General features: G+C 39.7%; 1 protein-coding gene and 1 long non-coding RNA gene across 2 annotated transcripts in view; both read left to right on the forward strand.

Moving 5' to 3' along the window:
- Positions 1 to 15,314, forward strand: part of sugp1 (SURP and G patch domain containing 1) — a 191,106-nt gene that overhangs the window by 97,699 nt on the left and 78,093 nt on the right. The gene's annotated exons all lie outside the window — the stretch shown is intronic.
- Positions 8,646 to 9,113, forward strand: LOC306973343. Its single transcript, XR_013793565.1, has 3 exons — positions 8,646 to 8,700; positions 8,783 to 8,836; positions 8,989 to 9,113. It is a non-coding gene; the product is annotated as an uncharacterized lncRNA (long non-coding RNA).

Here is a 15,314-nt window from a genome sequence, read left to right on the forward strand (position 1 = left end):
CATTCAGCGCTGTCTTTATTGACTGTATGACCTCCCCTCCAAATAAAGTCGAGCATGTTGCTGTGTTGTAGTACTCAACAGGGTAATGATTTTATGTTCACCTGCCTGAAGCCCAGTGCTTCTGCCTCTGCGCGCAGGGAAACATTCACAGGTGGTCTGTGCGGACTAAAAGAGAGTGATAGAAGCTATACAAAAACACTCTCTTTCAAAGCTTTAAACAAGGCGTGTGTTCAAAAAGGCTCCTCTGAATCCAACCTCAAGAGAGATACAATATAGCGCCATCCAAAATGTGTCTTGTTTTTCTGATAACATTTGTTTTTTGAGGACAGGGTTCAGAACTCGCACTGTCATTTATTTATGGCTAAAATGGCTCTTATTTATGACCATTCTCCTGTATATGTGTCTGAGCGGGGCGCACAATCAGATTCCAGGGGTGACCTGAGCTGTCTCCTGGACATGCCCCTGCGCACAGTGTAAAATGGTTCACTCAATAATAAAACAATATCTGAACAATAGCGTTCTTTGGAAAGGATTTGAGGTTGCTTGGCTGCACACTGAAGGCCTGATTTACTCAGTAGTGCGTGGTGCAAAAAGCAGGTGCAATTGAGATTTTCGTCTTTCATAAACGCTAAAAGGCAATAGAGCAAACTCATTTACATATCAGATTTGCGCCGCAGACAATAAAACTTTGGGCACCCCTATGGACTATCAGTCTGATTGCTTCTGATACCACTCCATTAGTTTTCAGAAATGCGCAGAATAAATCTGCATTGTTTATTGCAGAAAAACACATGTCAGGAGGAATGCTAAAGCTGTACAGTCTGCAGGCCATTTACTATCTCCCTTAATGAAAAGTTCTGCAAAGCGGTGGTTTATTATCTTTATTGATGTGTTAATTACTGAGCACAGACAGTTTGTTTATGCCAATGTATCACCCTGCACTGCTTTACTAAAGCGCTTATACAATAAATGACTAAACCTTCAATGAACGTATACACTTTATTCTTCCAGGATGTAAAATGCAATCTGAGAGAAAAATAGTCTTTGAAACCCACTAAACCTGCAGGTGCTTGAGTACTACATATTGATTTTTGACAGAAGGTGATTTTAAACTGATATATACTTTATTGATTTTTCATGCTAACATTGTTGTGCCTCAATTATTTGGCTGAAGTTTGCTCAACCATCAGTTTCCACCAAAGCAGCAAAAACCCTCCAAACTCGTTTAAAGTGCATTAAACATGGAGCTTCAAACGGCAGTTCTGGTCACGAAGACATGAGATACTTGTGAAGCTGTGCAGGTGCTACTTGGTGGACCAGTAAAGGCTCGGACATGAAACGCTCAGACAGATAAAAGCAAGCGCCAACCGTGTGTTTAAAGACTGAGTGGGACACAGCTAACGGGGGTTAGCGCACTGCATCTTTTCAAGAAGAGATTAGGAATAATCGTATCCAAGGGCAAGACAGTATACGTGCTTAGAAGACTGAGTTTAGAAGAAAAGGGAACCAACCAACACGGTGGAAAAGATGCAAATTTGAAAATTGGAAGATATGACAGAGAGTTACAATTAATCAGGTGCAAAAATGGGGGGATAGAACCAGTGCTTTACAGAGGTGGAAAGGAGGAATGGAGGCACAAGCTGCATGTTGTTTGTCTTCAGGCTCCTCCAGAAAGGACAAGGACGTGTGGGTGGAAAGCAACATTTACTGACACAAACTCTCTGACTGCCTGTGTGTATGTGTGTGCAACCAGCCACCAATAACATTATATAAGGGTGATCAAAAAAACAAGAAACCATGGCAACTGTAATCCTTCAAGCCTCACCATGAAGCAAGACAAAATATCAGGTGTGACAGTGCAGCGACAGACGGGAAAAGGAGACTTTGGAAAGCTGATAAGAACAATATACAAAGACTGCCAGTTTCTTTTCCCTTCGTCAATAGCAATAATTCACAGGATCCATTCAGTGCAACTACAGTGATCAGTTTGACAATGAGAAATCTTGAATCTTGAAGAAACCAGATTATAATTTATGAACTTCATATACACATTAGACGTTTGAATAAGGTATGCTGTATATAACCTGGCAAATTCATTCATTTTTTTCATTCATTCATTTATTTCAGACAATGGCACAGAAAGTACAGTATACAGTATGTAAACATGATGATCCATGTGTTTACTTTTAATTTCATTTGGAAGTAAAGCAGCACATGTCCCTTTTCCCGCTCACTCGCAGTAATATTGCCACACATCTGGCTTAAACCACCAGTGAATTCAAGGAAAACCAAGATGAGCCTTTCATGACCATGAGTCTGAAAACTCATATCTTGTAACGATCCATCTTGCAACACAAGGTAAACATACAGTCAGGGTTAGAGGAATGTGCCTTTAAATCAAAGCACAGAAGTTGTAGGAATTATACAATCCAAATCCAGCTTTAGAACAGCTATTGAAATCTTTCACGAGTTGTGCAACTGGGAATAAACTTCTTGGGCATGGAGATTCTTGGCAGTGACAGTCATGGCTTCAGGAGATGAGCATATTTCAGGCCAGGGAGACGTCACAGGCACCAAATCGAGGCATCCAGACCAGTGTCCCAAATGACTCCAGCCACTCCAAGGCACGAGCACGAGCCTCCACTGTCTGTCTGAGTCCACAGCTTAGGAGGGGATAAGGGGATAAATGAGGTGGCTTCAATGGATGCCTATTCACTGGCCACAGCTTAAAAGCTCATTTGCATCTGTTTCAGTGTGGCACTGGGCTAAACCCACAACTTGGAAGGCCCAAATACCACCGGAACACCTGTCATTTTTCAGAGATTCACATACCACAGACCGAAAGCGCTCTGACAAGGCCAATTATGGAGCATCTAGTTCAGGCATAGGGCACAGTGCGATGCAGGTTAGCCTGTATTGACTTGGATTTCTCACATGACTAAATTTACATGGGTAAGATATTTGAGATGACATGACTTCATCTGGAGTTGTCACCAGCCCATTAACACATGTTCTTGAACAGGTTATAATGCATGGGAAAATTTCACATCTGTGAAACAAGAACAGGTTAAACTTCACACAGTCATGAGTCTGATGAAAAACACAACTGTACTGCTGCCTCCCCTCGGTGTAGTGTCATTTCCAGAGGCCTGGGATTCTGAGCTCCCGAGGGTGCTCTCACTCAGATAATGAAGCACTCGCCTGAAAATGGAGTGAGACCCAGAGAGACCTTTTACAGCGTAATTAAAACTTTAGTATAAAATCTCCAAACCACTTCCAGCTCCGCAGTGGAGGCAAAGTGCTCTTCTGGACAAGGGCTTGGATTTCATTTGTGGTCATGAGTGAAGCACTGTTTTCGCTCTGGGATTGAGGACTGGACTGAGGAGACTGAGGGCTCGTGCAGCAGTCAGTATCACCTGCTGACAAACCCGCATGATCGCAAATGGAATAGAAACTTATTTTTGATTGCGCTTTTCACATGGCACAAGTCACACAAAGCACTTCACACAGTTTTAAGGGATATGTACTTCATTCACTCCACACACAGGTTCCTCTGGTGTGGACTGACAGACCCTTGAGTGCAGACACCTGAGCCACATCTCCACACAGAAACCTGGGGCTGTGAAGCACGAACACTAACTGCTGTGCCACCGTGCCACCGCTAAATGTGTGTGGAATAAACAGGAGGCAGACAGGAGGCATCCACTCAACGTGTCTTATAACAGGGCACCTGTCACTGCGGCTCATGCAACATTGCATCATATGTTCAAGGCAGCATTCGGCCTGTAGGCTGTATGTATGTAACAACAGTGTCAATGAGAGGCATAATGAAGATAGTCGCAATCAGCCATGGGAATCAGTGCATATAAAGGATGACAATAATGGTGCATATCCTTGTACAGTTTTTTTAGTTTTGTTCTGAAGACAAATCTGTTCATATGGCCAAAAAGGGTCACTAGACTTTGTACCTAATACGTCATAACCTATGCCAAATCAGGATGCAGGGATAGTACTTTACAAAAACTAACTAAAAACTTCAATAACAACAAAAAAACACCTATTGGTGAATTGTTTAGCAACAAAGCAGTTCTACATCAACATTTTTCACATGAGGCTACTACACACGCCATATGCGTTCATCTCTGTTTCTGTAGCTATTTCATCTACCCATATGCTGTTAAATCTGCATATGACCACATGCCAAAAGTATAAATAGTAACTCGTTGTAAGTGCCTGTGTGCACGTAAAGCTGTGATTATTGTTTCGTCATTGGTTTTCCATTAGACCTCTTTTTGGTGTCAGGAAAACAGGTAAAGGGCAGCTCCATTTTCATGTTCAGGATCAAATGTTGTAAATTGAACATTAGAACAGAATTAGCTGCCAGGTTTTAACTACATCAGATACAATGCAGTGTCCAAATGTCTCTGTGAAAAACAGCTTCAGCATTTTACATGTCAACATTTCCATAATTTCCATTATGAACAGCAAAAAAACGGCAAAATCTTTGTGCACAGTTTTGACCAACAAATCCGGAGCTCTATCTATTTTCTTCATGCATATCTATATTTCAGGACTGCTGAATTGCTGGTGTTTCCCTCATGCACAGCTGCATGTTTTGTTCAAACGTCCCGAATGAAGCAACATCAGTAAAGACAGATGAGTCAACTCATGGGAGGCAGCAAGAGTAACGCCTCATGACATGTGGGATGAAATGCAAGCAAAGCATCACATACCATCAAACACGAAACACAATTATTGTAACACTACATCGAGCCTGTCTATGTTTATGTGCTCTTCTCTCAAAATGGATTGTGACATGCGGAGGGCCAGAGGACACAACACTGAATCACATTAGTGGTTCCACATATTAGATTCTCCTGTTTTCTCCTTTTTTCCCCATCTTGTTTTGGAGAGACATGACACATTTCAGACCCGCGGCTCCTCCTATACTTTTCTGTGGACTTCCAATTTCTCCACAATTGATTTTCGTGGCAGAAAAGAGAGTGTTGTTGATTTTTCTGGGGTGAGACCGTTATCTACTTTTAAGCGCCGGCTGTTGTTCAGAGGTAGCCGGCTGGAGAGACCTAATCGGGGCTGTGAGCGTGACGTCCTGATTAAAAACCCAATAAAGACGATCAGAGGCGGAACACCCACCTTCAGAGCCTGCTGAGGAAAAAGATATTACTTCTCTTGATTTTGAATAGGACTGCCAGCTACAATATTGCATGACTGGTGCGCTAAAAAGAAATAGCTGCTATAAATAACAATTCAAGTCTTAATAACTATTCATCAGCAGTCTTAATAAATCACAATGAAATACCCCAGAGTTGCAAAACCCACATTTTTGCCATTTACACCTTTTCTTTTCTGTGTTATATGATGTGTGCACCATTTTTTTTTCTAGCTGGAGTAGTTTTAAACAGACATATTAAACAACGATTAAAACAGGAATTTGCTCACACCAAAGGGAGCATGTCGAAGTTTACAGAACTTGTGTAGACCCACCCCTTTAAACAAAACATGAAACTACATTGTTTATGATCCTACAAGAAAAGGAGAAACTGGAAGACGTTAAGTTAAGCTCTCCCAGACCCTTGACAGGTACACAACACATGTACAGTTACACATATTTCGTACTTGTTGATGATTGTGCACAATTATACAAAAAGGAAAAAGAAAACACCAAACAACAGCAACCTTTTATCAAGATGTTTCTCGGACCCTTAACCCAAATTAAACCACCAATTTTTGTGTTCCAGCTCCAGAGTTCAAAAGCAACTGTTTGGTCACATTCAATTTATTTCTTCTTCAAAACTGAGTAATGTTGGTCTTGGCTTTTACGCATACTTTACAAGAGAACTGTTTCTGTAATTCACATGATCTTTCAAGTTGTAACTTCTCTTTTACAGACCACATTCAATAAACGTTGTGGAAGCGACTTTTGTGTTTTGAATTAAGATTTGAGCTACTTTGAATTTAATATTTTATTTCATATAAACATAAGTATAGACAGTGTAAAAATGCAGAGACAAGGTACATGCTGAATTTGGGCAAAATCTTTCAATTTCATACAGCCTTTGCATCAATAATTGAAAAAAAAAACTTAAAAAAAAACTAAAAACATTTTAACTCACCTCCTACTTCCACCTCCGATTCATATATTTAAACAATAATGTGGTTGCTACAATAACATAGTAGTTAAGTTGATTACCTATTTACAACAAATGCAACAATCCAATACATTAAAGGTGCATTATGCACGTTTTATGAGGAAAAAAAAGTTGATATTTCTGTGCATTTGACCTTGTAGTGACTCTGCGGCTGTATGAGTGGTCAGCATGGTGCCTTTACTTTCCATCACGGTCTCTAGGACGCTCCAGGATCAATTGTTTGGAAGGTTTTCACTACAGACGGACCCTCTCACCAGATAACCTACAAAACAATTGATCCTGAAGTGTTGTAGAGACCACTTTGATCGAAAGTAAAGGCACCATGCTAAGTACATGCTAACCATGCTAACATGCAGCCGCTGGGTCACTACAAGGTCAAATACGCACAAATATTTAAAAAAAAAATCTGCATAAAAAGTTGCATAATGCACCTTTAAGTCAACATTCACAATATGTTACACTTTATATCAAGTGTATAAGTGAGTGTTATATTGTATAAAATTTCATTTATTCATGAAATAATATATATTGCTATTGCTATAATAGTATAGCAATAACAGATTGATGCTCATGGTAACAAGATTTAATTTTAATGAAGTGTGTGAAAAAGAATCGAGGTTCTTTCTTTCTTTTTTCTGCACCTGCTTTGAATTGAACCGGAGCCCCAAATTTCAATATTTGTGATTTGAGAAATAACGCCTGTTGTTGATAGGCGTCCGGGTGGTGGGAAAAACAAGGAGATAAAGTGCAAAAATGCATAACTAAAAATGTAATATTCCAAAACAATTGCAGAAAAATACAAAACGACGGAAGTAAACATGGCCAAACGAATGAACCTGAACTGAACAGGAATAAACTTCTGCAGCGGGTGACAGGGAACCTACTGCTCAGGGAATACACCACATCTGGCAAGGCCAATAATCAACTCAGCATTTGTGTGTTAATTGTCTTTTTCATACAGGATTGAAGCACCAAACCGGAACCAGGGACAACGTGCCACCACTCCTGCCCACTTCTGCACTGATCTGCTCATTTTATGTGTAAAGCATCTGTGAAGAACTAAGCGTTGTAAAGGGACCCTTCAAGATAGTTCAAATATCACCTCCAGCCAGGTTGAGTGTAGCCTTAAACATCAAATCATGTTTTTCTCTTGAAATTTATTGCACACTACAAGTATAGCCTATAGATGGATATTCCCAGATGCTCGCTTTGGTGTTTTAAAATTCAACAGATTCGAAATATACGCTCCATTTATTGTACAGTACATTCCTGCATACATACATCTGGCTGCCTGCTAGCTATGAACCAGGCTGTTATTAATCTTTCACTGCCATCCATCAGCACTGCATGCTCTCTGTCGCACTAGTACATCCCCTCCATTTCTCTTCTCTGTCCTCCCAGTTTGACGCTGTTGTGCCCTGTAGTGCTGAGTGGTTGCAAATGCAAGAGATGGAGATTTTAGTTAATTCTCAGTTTTGCATGTGCCTTTATAAGCGAGCATAACCTGCAGTCATGCCGCCTGAACCAATTTCCTCAACAGCCTTATCCAATTGCCATTCATGCACCCATTATTTCCTTTCAAAGACATTGAGGATTCAGCGCAGTGCTTTTGTGACAATGTACAGTTCCTCAAAGAATAGGGAAGAGAAACTAAAATAATTACACCACAGAAAACCATCTGCTAAACTCATAAGGGATGTGTTTCTTTTTCTTTTTTTTCAACATAGATTTAATGTCAGACTCCCTTCCTGACTCCCCCGTCGATGACTTAGACTTGTTAACTATGTGCCATTGATTTTCAAATACTTTGTTTGGTTTTAGTTCATCTTCATCACTCTTATAGGGGTCGCCAGTCGCCAGTTGGCAACAGTCGACTGAAATAAAATCTTACTTTAACACTCCTCGTTTATCTTGTACTGCCTTTGCTCCATCAATGTTTCCCATGTGCATGAGAGGAGCTGATAACTTTTTGCGCTGCACAACGTTTTGGATTAGACTAGTAAAAGGTCTCAACAAGTAAAATGATTCTTTGGATGTCAAGGAAAAGCCCCATTTTCAAGTTTCCGAGCGATGGAACAGATTTGATGTATTGTTACTATTTTCAGTAATTTTTTATATTTGAAAAATACAATAACGCTCTTACTCTACCTTAAAACACATTTGTTATTTAATTTGGTGACCGCACAGTGGCCTGTCTAATATTAGTGATACAAATTTAAGTAGTAAAGCTCCAGACCTGTCATTTAAAGACAGAAAATAGATACTTAAGGGTAATTTACTAAGTGTTCTCGTGCAAAAGTGCAGCAGCAGTACAGTCATGTTTGTATTTTTAACTCAAGCAGCATTTACATATTAGCTTTGGCCATATTACTGTAATACTCATTACTTCAAATGTTAAATCAAGTGCAGCCTGTCCACAAAATGGCATATTATGTTTGCACTCACCATTTAACAACAACAAGTTTTTATTTTTTCCCCAGACAATGACAAATGTAAAGATTTAGAGACTGACTCTGCATCAAGGCTGAAGGTAAGACTGCACTGATCAGTGTTTTAAACAGCATGTCATTTAGTGAAATAATCTTTTAAATGGTTTGTGTGTCCAGTGTCAGACTGAGGAGTCCAGCTGTGGAAAGACCTGATGAGACGGAGCTGAACACACTGAGGTGAGACGGGACTCAAATGTTTGTGTCAAAAACATTTACCTGTGGTTTGGACTTTTATCAGTCCTGATTTTTTTATCCTTATTGTGATAAAACTCTGAGGACGTTCATAGTCTTTTTACTGTGATTACTTACTGTAATTCTTTGTTTTACAGAAATCTGAACTGCTGTAAAAACTTTGAGACCATCTCAGCATCCAGGCAGTTGGTAAGACAGCACTAATCATTATATTTGGACAAATTGGCCTGAAGTTGGATGTGAAATAACATTTATGAATGCTTTTGTGTGTGTCCAGTGTCAGACTGAAGAGCAACTGTTGAAGGATCTGCTGGGGCTGAAGCTGAACACACTAAGGTGAGACAGAGTCAGAGCTGAGATGTTTGGATGAGACAAAGCAACATTTTACCTGTAGGTTTTGGTCTTACCATAGGGACTCACAACTAAAGTATTTTTGTTCTTTTTATGTCTTACAGAAATCTGACCATGCTGATGAAGGCTTGACGGTGATTTACAAAGATGCCCTTCCTCCTGCTGAGAGTCTGCAGAACCTGCTGCATGTACAGAGTCTGTGGAACCTTCTGAGACACTTCAGCTCCTCGTCTTCATCGGCTCAGTACAGACTAATCCACCTGTTTGGACTGATGTGAACTATAACTGCAGAAATAGAGATTTTCTATCATTAACTGCGCCTAAAAATGGAAGTGTTTTACACTGTGTTAATGTTAAATAACTTTGTTTTGCTTTATTACAACATTTATATCTTGTACTAAATTTATAAAACTTCATTCATGGGATTAACAAATAAACCATAAAGGGAACAGGAATATTCCATTAACCAGTACTAAGCATAATAGTACAGGTTAAAGTCATATTAAGTAACAAAAGTAATCAGTACTCGGAATTACCAGTTGTCAGTACTAACATGTCTAGTAATCAGAACTTGTATCATAAGCAATGAATACTGTGAAAGCCGTCTTAATCATACTAGCGTTACTAATAATCATGGCTTAACATTGGGCGTAATAATTGTGCATCGGGTTTACAACTTATCCCAAGTAAGCGCAATGAGTTGGAATTTACAGTGTTACGAGGTACAGAAACATATTACTTTTTTCAGGAGCTGAGGAATAAAACATATTGCATATTACTAGTGCATTTTATGGTTTGTATTGATGTCCGAACAAAAAAATGCCAAACTCCCCCCACATAAAATGAAGCAAGTTGGATATTGTTAATATTGGATATTATTACTATATTTTATTACTATATTTTCAGTTTATATTTTGTAAAGTAGCTCAAAAGTAACTCAAAGTAGTGTAATTTGAAACATCCATTTTCTTCCACTTGTCTGTTGCCGGGTCGTGGGAGCAGCTGTTGGAGTTGCCCGAATCACATTGCACCAGCCCCTATGGCTCCTCCTGCAGGTGGTGGGTCCACGGGAGGACGGCCTCTCCATTCTCAGGCCTGTTGGTCTCTCATAAAGGGCTTCTGAACCGCTCTTTGTCTGACCCGTCACCTATAGGACCTGCTTGCCATGGGAGACCCTACCAGGGGCACGAAGCCTCCGACAACAGAGCCCCCAGGATCATTCAGGCCCCACCACGTTAAGGTGGCGGTTCTGGGAGGGGCAACTTGAAACAGTAATATGTAATAAACATGATACATTTCAATAGCTGTAACTACTAATATAGAATATATTCCACTTCTAAAGATTTTTGCCCAACATTGGATGTAAGACGCTGCTGCCCCAGATAAGACGACGAGTCGAACTATGGTGAAAAGGTTACATGTGGGAAATGTAATGGGCTTTGAGAGGCTGAAGGTTCACTGACTACTTCTTATAATGTGAATACATGTCTCATAAACTTGCTACAAAACTCTGCTCATGTCTGCGTTGTGACAGAGGGTAGTGTGCGCTTTCTTCACCGTGAATTGCTTTCTTCATGTTATACATTCATGGCGACTTGTGAGATAGTTTGGAAGTAACATTTAAGCCTTGACACTATGATTTGGTGACATTTGCTTAAGGGCAAGTCTGAATCAATTCTGCGGGCTTTGGACTGTAAATAAATGACTTGTTTCTATGTTTCAGTTGTTTAAGCCTTTTGCAATGTTTAAAGTGAAAAAATGTTTTATGTGTGTAATGTAGATGATCACAAAACGCCAGATATAAAGCATATTGTCTGTTTAACGATTAGTTTAGATCGTCCAGAATAAGGAAGAGTTCAGGATATAATATAATACTTTGAAAACCTTTTATCTTAAAGAATCAGTGGGCCCAAAATGTGGACTGCACAGATGAGCGATTCTGCAGGGGTGCATTCAAAGGGAAATGAGTGTGAAGCAGTGCAGGTCTGACAAATCAGTCTGTAGATGTGATGGGAGAGTGTGGCACTGGCAGAAATTGACTCTGAAATTGGTTGCAGCATTACTGTCCATTTTGAGACGTGAAGGGCAAAAGATAAATGGTTTGAGCCCAGAAGATATGAAAGAAGGATTTCTGGTTGATGAGTTGATGAACTGCAAATATTACACTTATGCATTTCCATACGTTTTTGGGGGAAAATGTGTAACCTGGGATAATTTACTTGTGGGTCAGTGGAAGGTTTTTAGGTTTTCCCTCATTATTAATTACAAGTATACACCAGGGAAGTGTCAGTTTTCTGAAGACTAACATTAGCTCAAAACAATACAAAATAACATTTACAGCTGTGGAACATCTCCTTAAGCTGTGGGATAACTATTGGTATATATCTCTTTACACTGTAATGTCCAAATGCAAAAAGTCCAGGAATCCCCAAAAATCTTAATGTTTTTGATGACACAAAACTCTTAACATCGGAGGTAAAAATGTCATGTACATGTCTAATTACACTGAAGCTAATAAGTATGTATTTCCAACACTTTTAACTTCAGCATCATTGTTTTTTGTTTGTTTTTTACAGCCATGCGACTCACACATTTAGACCTCTGCTGAAAGTGCTGTATATGTTCTGCTCCGGGCGAAACAACTCCCACGTGCTGTTCCTATTGTGTCTCCAACATAAGAGTTCGTGCCTCCGCGCTTTCTCGCCTTGTCTTCGTCTATCACGATCTTCACGGGAAACCAGGCCTGAAACACACGTACAATCAGCACATTGCAGTTCAGACCACCCAAAACACGCAGATCCATCACAAGCAATATCCCCTACCCTTTCTGCTGCTGTTGTCCATTCCACGAGGACACAGACGCATAAGAACACAGACTAGCTACTCATGTGAAATACAATGATTTAGTGCGGCACTCTAATTTCATTTTCAAGCAAAAAATGTTTGTGGTGACAAACACAAAAAAATAAAAAATAGCTTTAAAAAAAAATATTATTAAAGGAATATTTCAGGATTTTTGACATAGGGCCTCATTTCCTAGTTATCCAGTGTTGTTGATTTTGAAGATATATATATTTTTAATTTGTGCAGTCCTTATATTTGAAGAGTTTAGCGATGCTAGGCTAGCGCATGTCTATGGTAACTAGTAGCCTGCATTAAAATGTAAAATAACTTATATTTGAGCAGCATCAACTTCCTGGTTGTTGCTACGCAGCGGCGGAGTGATCTGCTCGGTTACCGGGTCTACAGTAGTATGTTTACCTGCGGCCGGCATTACTACGCTTGTAATTCACAAAGCTTTCTACAAATCAGATATGGTAATCAGGGTTACCAGAATTGGAAGTTTTTTTGAGCCAGTCCGTGGGTGACAAAAACTGTCTGCGGGTTTTTCAATACGGGAGGGAGATAGGGGCAGTTTCTCATCGTTGCAGGAGCACATGGGCTCTGTTAAGTAGTAAATGTATGTCTGCGGTTTTTCAGATATTTTTGAGCGGGTTTGGCTGCCCAGACCTGGCAACCCTTATGTTAATGTTTGGAGGACTACCTGATGATTTTGAAGAGGTTTTTAAAGCAGGCTAGTTATCATAGACATGTGCTAGCCTAGCACCACTAAACTCTTCAAATATAAGGACTGCAGGAATGAAAAAAAAAATCTCCAGAAATCACCAACATAACTGAGGCCCTAGTGTATGTCAAAAATCCTGAAACATCCCTTTAAGATTTTAGAATACACTTTGGATATCTCATTTAGCCGTCGAGTTACTTTCTCCTAAATAAATCAGTAAAAAATATATTTTTTCCTTGATTCAAAGCTCAATAAATCAGGCTGTGCATGGGACAAGTCAGGAAAATGTGGTGTCTGTGTAGTGCCACTTTAAAGGGACTTTAAAAAAGGAAAAAATATGCATTTTCATGTATTTTCCTCCCCTACATGTTCAAGACCTGAGGTGGCAGTAGTGAGCATAAAAATGACCAACTTGCATCTAGTCTCTTTAAGATTTTAAGTGGAGATGTTGTCCCTCCCAATGCAATTTCCCACATGGAGAAAAATGTATCAATATATATATATATATATATAATCATAAAATTACACTTCTTTGTTGGAAGATTATATGTTAAGAGAGAAAACTGGAAATTGGAACGTGTCCTCCCATTGAGATTGAGACGAGAGTGTACTTTCTGTCTCTTGGCTGAGATTGATCTATTGTAAACGTGACTTATTACAAGATTGTGATAAGACAAAGACTTCACTTCATTTCACTTCACTTTATTTCATGTCCCCGATAGGGCAATTAGTTTTGCAGCACAAGATACATAAAAATAGATACATAAAAACAGACAAGAAAAATAAAAATTCATTCATTCACCAGTACAAGCAAGATGCCGAAGTGCAAAACCTTACAACAGAACAAGAGTATACAACAACTTTTTTTTCCCTCACACTGAATTTGGTGCCTGTAAACTCCTTTTATACTCAGCGTTTAGAGTGGAGATGGCTACAGGTATGAAGGAATATTTGTATCTGTTTTTCCCCACCAATGGAGCCCTAAGCCTCGAACCAGAAGGCAAGTAACAGAATTCAAGTAACAGAATTCACCAAAAGAGGTTCTTCTGTGTTTTTTTATGATACAATGAAAAAGATTTAGGGTTTCCCATCACAGATTTCAACTGAACCCATATCTCTGCAGTCATTAGTAGCTATCAGTTTAAATATCATTGCATATCAGCCTTCTGATCACATTCACAAGTGCACCCCACCAAGTTATGATATCAGAAGAAATGTGCTTCTATTTTAGATGCTTTGATGTGTTCTTGTGTATGCGCTCACCGATGCATGGCCTATTCTTCCTCAGTGTGGGGCATCTGATAATAAGCCAATCAGCAGCAGCGGGCCATGATGGAAAGGGCTGAGTGATGAGAGGCCATTTTCCCAGCGGAGAGCGAGCGGACAGGGGATAGATGATGTGCGCTGATGCAGGCCAAGCTGCTCCCGCCTGGCGCCAACCAGCGAACACCTGAGACCAAAGAGGGCCGCAGCTGAGCCAGGATCATTGTTATAAAGTGCACACACTGACACGCTGCCCGTCCTGCCAAAAGCCAGGCCATTGGCTCGGTTGGATTCTACAATGGTGGATTCTGCAGAAGGCACAAGTTTTTGAGAGGTGTTTTTTTGATCCACAGTGGGCACCAATTACCATGTGATATATTAGCAAATTAACAAGGGCTTGGTAGAGAGCAGGGACATTGGCATGCATACAGAGCGGAATCCACTGATAAACGAGGATTAAGTTTGCATTAATTATCACACTCTGCAGCTGTCAGAATATAAATGCATTATTATTTTATTTTGACACCTGCATTACAGTAGAGACTCCCACACATTGCCAAAATAGCGACGTCTCAGGATTATTGTTACAAATTGCAGAATATAGCCAGGAACAGGATCAACACTGGAATTTGAATTGTCAGCCATATGTGCAGCACAACCGCAAATACAGTGCAATTATTGTGTGATTTGGGGTCAATGTGCATAAATTCTCATCCTAGATGATCATGTAAATACTTCTATAGAGAGCTCGTTAGGCCACGAGCAGTAACACATAGGGATTTACAAGTATTTACAATATCATAATAGCACATATACATGAAACAACCACCCCGGCTCAGTTCGATGTCAATCAACAGATTTAAAAGGAGGTTTGGAGATGTTGTCATCATTGAGCCACAATTTTTCTAATTAAATTAAATTCATTTGTCTAAAGCCATTTAAACGTAATTTAGGACTAGAAAGTCCAAGTCCCAGTCCAATATTACATTTAGTACTGAATGTGCAAGTCCAAGTCACAATCCAGCCTATTTAGGATGAGATTTCTTGCTATTTTCTAGTGTGACCTCAATGAACCATCCTATGAATGAATCTGATTGCACTGAACTTCCTTTCAACTTAAAACCATCATTTAAAACTTGTTTTTAAAAGCGTATGCTCAGAGGTCAGAAGTTCCAAGGTCATGAGAGCTAAATCAAGTCTGAGTACAGGTCCAGTGGTTCCCAACCTTTTTGTCTTGCATACCTCTTGAATATTTATTTAAGGTTGATGTTATAACATCAGTAT

Source organism: Gobius niger, assembly GCF_951799975.1.
Source record: "Gobius niger genome assembly, chromosome: 13".
NCBI classification, from domain to species: Eukaryota; Metazoa; Chordata; class Actinopteri; order Gobiiformes; family Gobiidae; genus Gobius; species Gobius niger.